This window comes from Lipotes vexillifer, unplaced genomic scaffold, assembly GCF_000442215.2.
Source record: "Lipotes vexillifer unplaced genomic scaffold, Lipotes_vexillifer_v1.1 scaffold1154, whole genome shotgun sequence".
NCBI classification, from domain to species: Eukaryota; Metazoa; Chordata; class Mammalia; order Artiodactyla; family Lipotidae; genus Lipotes; species Lipotes vexillifer.
Window position 1 is genome coordinate 1,876,093 of NW_006770904.1, and position 11,386 is coordinate 1,887,478.

Genomic DNA, 11,386 nt, shown 5'->3' on the forward strand with positions numbered 1-11,386 from the left:
GGCATTCCTTCCCCCAATTAACTAGCTTTAAAAAGAAGAAAGGGAGAAGCTACAAAGGGAATTTAGTTTTCCAGCTCTAGGCAAAAACTGCCGGGTTGGGGTCAATTGGTTTCACCTCCATCTGACCGTCTTCTTTGCTTGGGAGGTAACTGGGCAGATTGGGTTTCAAAAAGTCATACTCCCAGAGCCAGTCCAGGTGGCTGCCTCTGTCTGTTGATGACAGCAGACACTAATGCTAATGAAGAGAATGGAGAGATAAGGGCCTCACCAGCGACCAAATAATGCAACAACTCAAGAAGGAAAAATAAGGTAGCAGCATGGTTCTCTCCCTTGTGGGCAATCAGGGCAGTGTGGACTCAGGGATCCTGCGAGGCACAAGCAGCTGACCACGCAGCATGCCGGTCACATTGCTGGAAAACTACAGATCAGAATGGTCCCCAAGTGCACGGCTTTATTGAGCATGTCTGCAGCTGTGTTTTATTTCAACAGCACCGTCACTTTACAAGTACTGCGCTGTTGAAGCCTCACAACAACCTGAGGTATCTTTTGAAATCATGTCATACGTGAGGAGACTAAGGTTCCGAGAGATCATGTAACTTTCTCAAGCTCATAAGTGGCAGTAATAGGTGGGAACAGATGGAGGATTCTGACTCAAAAGCCCTCGTTCTTTCCCACTAATATCCAGGAAGCCGACACAATGATGTAAAAGCAGCAACGCTACCCCACACGCGCCTTCCGTGAATTTCAGACGGAGGTGTACTTTTCCTTCTCAGAAAGTTTCAGTGGTTTTCCTCTGCCTGTAGGATACAATTCAAATTTATGTGCCTGGTATCTGGTGTGTGTTTACGTTTCAGTCTTACCTTCCACTGTCTCCCACTGCAGCCTCACCTGTCTGTAACTCACTTCACATATCCTGATCCCCCCACCTGGGTTTCCATTGTTCTCCCACCTGATCTGTCCATGTCCAGCCTTTTCCTCTTCATTATGGGTCACCACTTCTGCCTTTAAAAACATCCTTCAAGGCCTGTCCTATTGCCAAATCATCTGTGAAGCTGCCCCTGAACTTCCCAGTCCCCAGGGGTCTCTTCCTTTGCTGAAATGCTGTGACATTTAGCCAGCACCTCTCATTGGACACTTGCCAGATGCAAACTTGGATTTTATATGAGGGTCCCATTTAATATGACTAACTTGAGCCTGGGCCATGCATAGCAAAATGCCATCCAGGGAGCTTGGGCCTGGGAAGTCCCCAAAGGACGTGTAAGTTAGGAAGCGCCTGACACAGACCTGCCAAACATGACACCACAGGGCTGGGAAGGTACCGCTATGCAGAGTCCAAGCAAAGGATGAGGAGCCAGAGGTCAGCAGACATTGGAGGCCAGAGAGGAGCAACACTGGGAATAAAAAACTCAGGTTAGAACTTAGATATTAAAACCCTGCATCATCGGGGCTTCCCTGGTGGCGCAGCGGTTGGGAGTCCGCCTGCCGATGCAGGGGACACGGGTTCGTGCCCCGGTCTGGGAGAATTCCACGCGCCGCGGAGCGGCTGGGCCCGTGAGCCATGGCCGCTGAGCCTGCGCGTCCGGAGCCTGTGCTCCGCAACGGTGAGAGGCCCGCGTACCGCAAAACAGAAACCAAAAGACGCTGCATCAGATTTAGTGTGATTGAGCCGGAGATCTACCTGGGGACGCCAGTTAGAACTTTTAAAATATGCTTGGAAATGCTTGGAAATGCTTTCTAGGAGTCCACAAAATCAGCAAGCGAGAGATTTCTCTTATCGCGATAGACATTCTTCAGAGAATTCATGGCAATGAAACAAAGCCAAATAGGGTTCCTAACTCAAAGCTTTTCAAAGTCTTTAACATGCTTGTGTGAATTGTGAATCTCTAAGACAGGGACGTAGAAGACAAGTTTTATCAAACTCACTTGTCCAGCTAATGCTTTTTCTCAAGATCCGCTCCCAGTGAAGGCTCTTCAGCACACACTTAATACGTGCTATTTACATTTAGTCTGACCCATGTTTCATTGTGGCTTAAAAAACAGATAAGCCTGGGAAGTTTTAAAGAGATTGGGCCTTATTTTACCAAATTTATCATTGTATAAAAAGCCAGATTTATTGGTAGCTTTGGACAAAAGGATGAGCCCAGACTGGATTAGTAACAGCTAAGATAACCATCGAATTTTTTGAGGTATACATCATAAAACTGGAACCTCACCAGATGATTTGATACATTTCTCAGGTTGATATTTTCCAATATTAAAGGTATTAGCTTGATTGTCCTCATTTTAGCTTATGGAAAAAGCCCTGCTTTAGTGACAGAACCTATTTGAAGGGCTTATCTCGTTAACTTTGGGGACTGTTCTTTTGCAAAAAATCATGTCTACTTGGTCCCTCTTAATTCTCCATCTACTGTGCGTGTAAAGAAGCCCTCTGACTCTTGACCACCTCTGCCCCCTTCTGGACCTGGTGAGTGAATACAAGGTTTATATCCATTTGAGAAAGAAACGCTTTAAAATATAAAGAGATATTTGCAAAGTGGTACAAATGTCATTGTCAGGCAAAAATTCCTTTAGGGTTACTTGTCAGTTTATTATCTCTGCCTCTTGTCCTTCCATTGTAGATGGGTTGTCATAACGTTGAGCTGGCCTTTGTTTATGGGCACTGTTGTAATCTAAATTTCTGTTCAAGCTTTTAATAGTTTCCCAATACAGTTTCAGATACCACAAACAGATTCCTGATGTCATGGGTGGATATGTTTTTTCTTGATCCTGATTCTGAGGTTAATCAGCATGCTGTTCATGTTTTCCATCGTAGCCAACAAACCTGCTGCTGACACACTGCAGGCCTCAGTCTACAGATGTAAAACGCTGCCTCCCATTTCTGTGATACCAAAATTACACTTTTTTCTTTTGGTCTGTTTTGGATTCAAAATGTCCAGGAAGGCTTAAATGTTTTGCTTTGACTTGGCAACTTTTCCTGTCCAGATAATTGGTGGTATGGATAAACCAGTTAAGGTGACACAAGGGTCTCTAAAAATCATGCTGTTTTATTTATGAAAGAAAATATCTGCTCAGTTAAGTGAAATCTTGGAAAACAGTTAAATTTGGTGGCACCTCTACTGATAATGAGCATTCTGTCAACACTGTCATGTAACTCATGTCTGAAGATGTCCATCACAAGTAAGATATTTCTGATAGAAGAAAACAGGTTAATGCCCCAGTAAGATCTTGTGTGAACACATTTGGGCCTTTCTGCATCCTTAAGAGTTAAAAACTCTTAAGCCAAAGCATTGTGGCAGGAGAATGAGCCAATCATGGGTTACCCAGGAAGTGATCAGTTTCCATGGGGATCTCTTCAGGCCTCTAGGCTGCTGCGGCCACTTCAGGTCTGCTCTTATTATTGGCATTTGTCCAAACAGCTGCCCAGTTCTCATGAAAGACCTGTGTTTAACCAGGTAAATTACTTTTTTTTTTTTTTTTTTTTTTTTTTTTTAGGGAAATTTTTTTTTTTTAAAAAAAAAAAAAAAAAAAAAAAATTTTTTTTTTTCTTTTCCTCCAAGTAAGAACAAATTGTGAGGGTAAAATGAGATTATAGATGTGAAAATGGTTTGAGAGTGAAAGTTGAATGCCAACATTATTACAAGGACTACCTTATCAGTAATATAGGCCTTACATAGTTTATCCAAATACTTGTTAAAAAATACAACAGAAGTTATACTTTAGATTTGAAATGTTCATCCCTTCGAATTCACCTTGCAAAAAGCCTCCAAGTTAGACAATCTTCAAATAAATCTAAAGATGGATTAAAGCTTAAAACTATAGTAGATATGGCACATGTCAAGTTCAAGGTGTCAAACTGGTCCAGGTCTAAAAAAGTACCAAGAACAACAGACCTATACTGATGTTGTCCCATTGAAAGTTTCAACCTGCATTTAAGAGAAGACAAAAGAAGCTAATCTATTTCCATGTTTATCGCAGAAGAAGTTATCATAGAGAGATTAAGTCTAACATGAGCTCTCCTGTGCACAAGGGGTCAGAACCAGGGAGAAGACCCAGGTCTGATACCCTCCCACTCAGTCAACATGCACAGGGCCTTCAAAAGTCTGAGGTCTCTCCCTACTGGAGAACAGACTTGAGGATATGGGGAGGGGGAAGGGTGAGGTGTGTTAGGGCGAGAGAGAGACATGGACATATATATATACTAACAAACGTAAGGTAGATAGCCAGTGGGAAGCAGCCGCATGGCACAGGGAAACCGGCTCGGTTCTTTGTGGCTGTCTGGAGGGGTGGGATAGGGAGGGTGGGAGGGAGGGAGACAAAGAGGGAAGAGATATGGGAACATATATATATGTATAACTGACTCACTCTGTTATAAAGCAGAAACTAACACACCATTGTAAAGCAATTATACCCCAATAAAGATGTTAAAAAAATAAAAATTAAAATTAAAAAAAATAAATAAAATAAAATAAAATGCAACACAATAGATTGTATGCAAAATGAAAAAAAAAAAAAAAAAAGTCTGAGGTCTCTCAAAATTGTTGTTCCCTCAGCCCTACAAAGCCTTCCACCCATCTCTGTACCTTCTATTATTTTCCACATCAAAGACAAGTGTCTTCTTGTAGCACATCCTGTAGTCACCCACCAATACCAGTTCCCACAAAAAAATAAACAAAAGGGACAGGAGAGGTGTCATTTTATGAAAATCTGTTGGGTCCCTTCTCTGGTCTCTTAAGTGCCACTCTGATTGCTTTAAGACCTGGAGTGCATGTTTGTCTCCGAGGCTATTACAGACCACGCTGTGTACTAAGACTTGAGCTTTTAAGGTCAGACACTCTGGAGCTGAAGAGACCAACACTTCTCTGTGTTTGAACCATTGGCTGTCTCTGCAGAACAATAAACAAAGCCAAGAAGCCCACGTGCAACAGGATCTGAGGTGGTGGATGACTATGTGCACAGCTGACAGGCGAGTCACGACCATCTTTCGGGGGATTTATGTTGGCTGCTTTGGCTTCCTCATCTTGTACATATTTGGTTTAGAGAATGCAAGGAATTTGCTAGCTGAGCAAGTTTATCCACTCTGTTCTCTAACCAGGCTCTTTTTCACTGAGGTCTGTTTCTGAAAAATTCCCTCAGCCAACTTTGCTGCCAAAGCAGCCCACGGTTCAGTGGAACAGTTTAAACCTGAAACAAATCCTCTCTAAAATCCCAGTGTGCACTGTATGGAAACAGACTTTGAAATAGAGGTACCTGAACGTATTATCAAAACTCATATGGCAAAGTCCAGAACAACATCATCTTTCTACGTGCACATGACACACGAGAGGAGGAAGCCCATGGGACAGTGTTTGCTGAGCCCCCAGGAGGTATTATCCTCATTTACTGATGAGAAAACTGAAGATCACAGAAGTAAAATAACTCAGCCCAAGTTAATATCCTAAGTGGCAGAGCAGGACTTCAAAACCAAGTCTCATGGTGTAAGACTGATTGTGATACATTGGTATATTCCTTTTATCCCAACAAGTTGACCAACTATGCAATTAAAAATCATTAAAGTATAGACTATTAAAGACCATTATGCATTGAGATGGAACACAAATTTATGAAGAGGACATAAATCAGGGTCCAGATTAATGATTTGCCAAAATCACAAAATTAATGTGGTTTTCTAATTTGTAAATAACCCCTGAACACTGTTTCTCAAAATTCTTTGGAAAATTAGTGATAACATGGAAACTCTTGGTTTTTCTTGTATTTAATTTTCTCACGTGTATTTTTATCCGAACAAAATAAAATGAATGTATCTTATGGAAATGAGTCCAGAAGTACAGACTGATTTAATTTGGGTTGGTTCATAGATAAGAATGGCCAAAACAAAAGCAAGGGAAAAATAAAATAGAGCTACTGCACCATCTAGTGATGAAACTCTTTCTTTGCCAGAAAACCACCTAATGCAATTGCATTTTGCAGTTCAGTCCCCAGAACTCTGAGCCTGAAGAATACTCATAAAATTGGCCAAAAGAAAAATGTCTGATAACAATGAATAATGGAAAATTAAAAGCAGATCAACAGGAATAGTGAAATGGGACAGACTCTTCTGTTAAGATTCTATTGGAAGCTGGAGGTGAACCCCAATTCTGCTCCTCAAAAATCTGCCATAGATCCTGTTTACTTTTTTCTTTGTACCCTAAAACTTTAGGTACCATTTTATGAATTAACAAGGGTTCAACTTCAAAACGTAGATGATGTAAGTATCCATTTGATAAGTCTGAGATATTCTTCCTCCACAACTCATTCTCCATCAGAAAGCAAGCTCAAGGTAAGAACTGAGCATCTTTCTTCTAGATTACCTTTTCCTCTGGTCTTGTTCTAAACAGGTGGCAATAAATCTGAAATTCAATGCATGCTTTCAATGCTCAGTGAATATCAAAATACCCAAAGATAGCTTTCCTATTACAAATATTATAAAAATATTACTTCAAGAGCCAAAAAGAATAAAATCAAAAGAAAATTTCTTTTTAATCTCAAGATTTATATTTTGTTCAAGAACTCTTTAAGACTCATGGTCAGGAAGGAAATATATTTAATAACTTTATAATTCTTACGGTTGAATGAAGTTACCTAGAAAAAAGAAAATACATTTCAATGTCGTAATTACATGAAATATGTCAGTATGTGTGGGAAAAAAAATGTTTACTTCCACTTTCCTTGCACAATTTTTAAAGTTAAGCAAGTTTTTATTCCAGCAGGGTTTATAACAATTTCAGTGACTGGCTCTGTTGGCCCCAATCTCTTCTCAGGCAGGAGAATTAGTGGAAGCTAGTTGGGTACCTAGTACCTTCCCTTAGGAATCCCTAACAAAAATTCAAAATATGCATAGCTTTGGCAATACAAATTCTGAGTTGATAATTTTGCAAATCCCCATCATGCTGTCTGGTCTTTGTCAAAAATGAGATCTTACCTCATTATAAGAGCTCCCAGAATACTCTACAGAAACCAACATAGCACGGTGGGGAAAAAACATAGGTAATAGAGTAAGAAAACCCCAGTTGAGCATTATTAGCTGTGTGACCTTGAGAAATTCATCACCTTCTCTGAACCTCAAATGCTTCATTAGTAAAGTGAAGGATCACCTTCATAATTCTTAGTAATCCCTTTAACCTAAAGGTTACCATAAGTATTAAAGAATGCTTATGAGGTGTCTAACAGATACTAAGCACTTAATAAACGGTAGTCATTTATTAATAAACGTGACAGTAGGCTCTTTAAAACAGTAATTCTTAGAAGTAGATGCTTATGTGGCCTAGCACTGGTCCTTGGTAAAACTATGAACTAGGCCAAGTTTGTCTTTTAAACTCCTTGCTCACCTTTTCAATGCTACCTTCCAAATCCAGTGTAAAACTGGCCCAGAAAACCTGACAAAAGGGTAAGAGGAAACACTTGAGTCTACAGTGAATGAGTTAAAAAGATATGTCATAAAGAATCAAACACCCCATAAAGCTTTTGAAGACAGGTTTATTTATATATAAGCGCATGAAACTGAATACAGAAACTTTATTAAAATACTGTATATTACAAATTTTTAATCCAATAAATTCTGTGTAATGACATTTAAGTGCTGGATTCACTTTTAACAGTTGTTTTGTGTGTATCAGTAAAGAGTTCACCCTGTATATTACAAAGAGGAGAGACACATGTGGACCTCAGAAATGGTCCTGAGATTAGACAGTCGATGTTAATTGTGCATCTTTTCTTTAAAGCAGTGAATTGGAATCTAGATCTTGTCTTTGCAGACCAACTTTCTATAATCAAAAATAACTTGCATATATTTATTGCTGCCCTTTGAAGAAAATGAGTGGTGAAAAATAATTTAAAATAAAGAGCAACATTTCTATGCTTACCACAATTAAAATAATTAAAATTCACTGCAAAATTTGTTATCCAGGAAATTATGCTATATACACAATGAGATTTGTACATGAATTGGAAATAAAAAATTGCTTATATAAAATTAAAAATCAATAGTATACAATATTTACAGCTTGTTAGGTATTATAAATAAACATACTTTTTAAATAACCCTTCAAAATTAAACTGTATTATGTAAACATGCAGTACACATACTCATACAGTGTGGTTTATAGTCTTAACAGAAGGGGGAAAACTGTGTTCACATAATGTAGGATACTTCATCACATACGCCTTTGTTTTTATGCGTCACCCCTCCAAGGTTTCTTCTTCCTGTCTTTAAGCTTCACAGTACATTAAGTATTTCTATAGTAAAAAAAAAAAATCCCTGATGGTAAACGTATTCCTAAAAGTTACATGAAGTGTCTGCCCTTGTACTACAATATAAAGCTCACACTGTTCACGCTAGACTCCCTAATTTACAACAAAACCAAATTTTAAAATTCCACATTTAATTGTCTTGACATTTTCTCTCATTTCAAACTTACTTGGAAAAAGAAAAAAGACAAATACCACATTATGAAAATGTAATGAAAGCAGTTGTCATCTGTCATAGTCAATGGTGAAATAACTGATTTTTACTAAACCACAAGGACCTAACTCAATTACACCGTTCCTCAGCTCTGAATCCCCAGCAATAGGTGTACCAATCCTGAATCTTACTAAATTCACTTTGCAAAAGTATCTTAACTTCCAAGGCACTAAGGCATCATTTAGCTTTTAAAAACTGCACTGTGGTTTACTAAATGATTCATCAGTGGTCTGAGAGTTAACACAATTTGAAAGTGAGTTTTTAATACCTAGCAGGTAAACTATATTTTTGCTGTGTGAATAAAAACATTTTCATTGATTAAGATAAAGTTGATCCCCTTGTTCTAGAATGACTAGAATTGGGAGTTAATACTTTACAGTAGGATCCTATGAATTTTACCTAGTTATATGACTGAAATGAAAAATACTGTGGAATTTTATATTGGTAGAGCTCGTGTGTGTGCATGTGTTTGAGAGAGGTACAGAACTTTTAAAATTCCTCATTCGTAAATGCATCCGATATCATGAATACCAAGAAAGTGTCAACAATTAGACTATCAACTCATCCAGTATTAAAGTAAATCATTTTTTATTACTTTTCAAACAAGTGCCTCTATTTTGCCTTCTATGGAGAAAACTTTAAAATGTTCCTTCCCAAAGATACTCAGTGATGATGTATAAATACTTTAATTTAAAAACAAAGGAAACTTTTCACCACCAATAGTACTGTCAAGTTATCATTCATTTATACAGGGCTGTAAAAAAATGATGCTTTTTAGAAATTATCAATATGTAATATGTTTAGAAGAAAAAGTGTTATAGTTATGGTGATTATGCATTATAGTTCCTCTTCCTATATATTTATGTAACACTGCTTTCCAGTTTCAGTTACATACGTAAATACAGTTCCCAAACGGGGACAGTCATGTCACCACTGAGGGGAGGTATATACGGGCACAGGATATAATTTTAAAAAAAACATGTAGGAGGTCCATACTCTCTTGACTTGCTTATAGTATTTAATTTTCAGCAAGATTATATAGCCGCATAACCATAAGGTGTTAAGAACACTCTCTTCTAAACCAGCACTTTTGAGTCTATCAACAAATTGTACATATGTTTAAACTTTACCATATGACATCTGTATGGAAGGGGGAGGAATATTTTTAAGAAACTGCTAAATTAGTTCTCAAAATCAAGAAAGGGTTATTACATAAATTCAACACATGTGCAATGAATGTAAAGAATGTGAAAATGAGTCCCCTAAGCTCAGGGGAGATGGCTACAGTTCATAGCTTAGTGCTCTCAGAAATTTGGGTGTTTCCACTAATCTAATAATGTATTAACTGGTATATCTCCACATTTACTGAAAATACTTTGTATATTAAGCATTACTTCCTCTAAACAAATTCATAGATACATTTTTAGATAACAACTTCAGCAACCTCCTCAAAAACATTGCATTGCCTACACTGAACAGACATCCTTAAGTTAGTAGGCAAACCTACCACCACACGCACAAAAATGTAGTACGATTTCAAAATGCTTTGTGGTAAGTTTAGTCTCACATATAAAAAATCACTGCATTTTGCAAACATGCACTAAATGTACTCATACAGTGTAGTTTATAGTCTTAACAGAGGGGGAAACTGTGTTCACGTAACGCAGGGTGCTTCATCAAGTGTGTCTGTGTTTTTGTGCGTACCCCTCCGACATTTCTTCCTGTCTTTAAACTTCCCTCTGCTCTAAATGCTACCACATGTTAGAAAAAGTTTATCAGTTTTTAATCAAATAATGTCCTTTTTATGCTGTAGAGTCTTCCTCCACGATGTTATAAAAAGGACAGGAAGATAAGGGAAATTACTAGTCAATTTTAACCACTGAGATTCTCACCCGATTATTAAAAGAAACAACCGTTTACCCAGTTACCCAAGTGTTGCCAAACTTCTCTGCAATCTAGGTCACTAGAATTTCTTCAGTAACTTTCCACATTCTTCCATCTTAAAAACAAATGGCAACTCTTTGAAGAGCTCTGATTAAGACTTTCTGGGAGAAACATGTGTAATAGTGAGAGTGCAGTAGTTTGAGAACATTTCAGAAAGTCCTCTTAACATCTTGTTACTTCCTGAATTATAAAATGGCCATAAATTAAAAATAAAAGTATTTCCTTTTAAGTTAAAAACAAACAAACAACAAGTAGGGCTTAAGCACTTTTGGTCCACGGAAGGAGGGACGTGGCAGACACTGCAGCCCAGTTCTGTTCTCACCCCGCACGGTGAAGCCACAGGCTGGGGCGGCGGGAGGTACACAGAGGGAGGGGACACCCCTCCACCCCGAAAGCAAGGAGAGTAAGTTGCATGTAGTGGAGATTCAATGAATATTGGCTGAGTAAATCCAAACGAAGCAAGCAGGATAAGGTAAGGGCTAAATCCCGGCTACTTCTGTTTTAACTAGTAATAAACACAGCCTGATATTGGATCCGGCTTGCCCTGCCATTTCCATTGCCACCAATTCCCAAAAGTGCTCTTAGAAAACTATCTGCTGATTTAAAAACTAAAGAGGTGGAGAGGAGAAGCAACATTATAAGAGAAATTTTTTAGTTTCCATCTTAAGATATATGTAAGGGGCTTCCCTGGTGGCGCAGTGGTTGAGAATCTGCCTGCCAATGCAGGGGACACAGGTTCGAGCCGTGGTCTGGGAAGATCCCACATGCCATGGAGCAACTGGGCCCGTGAGCCACAATTACTGAGCCTGCGCGTCTGGAGCCTGTGCTCCGCAACAACAGAGGCCGCGATAGTGAGAGGCCTGCACACCGCGATAAAGAGTGACCCCCACTTGCCACAACTAGAGAAAGCCCATGCACAGAAACGAAGACCCAACACAGCCATAA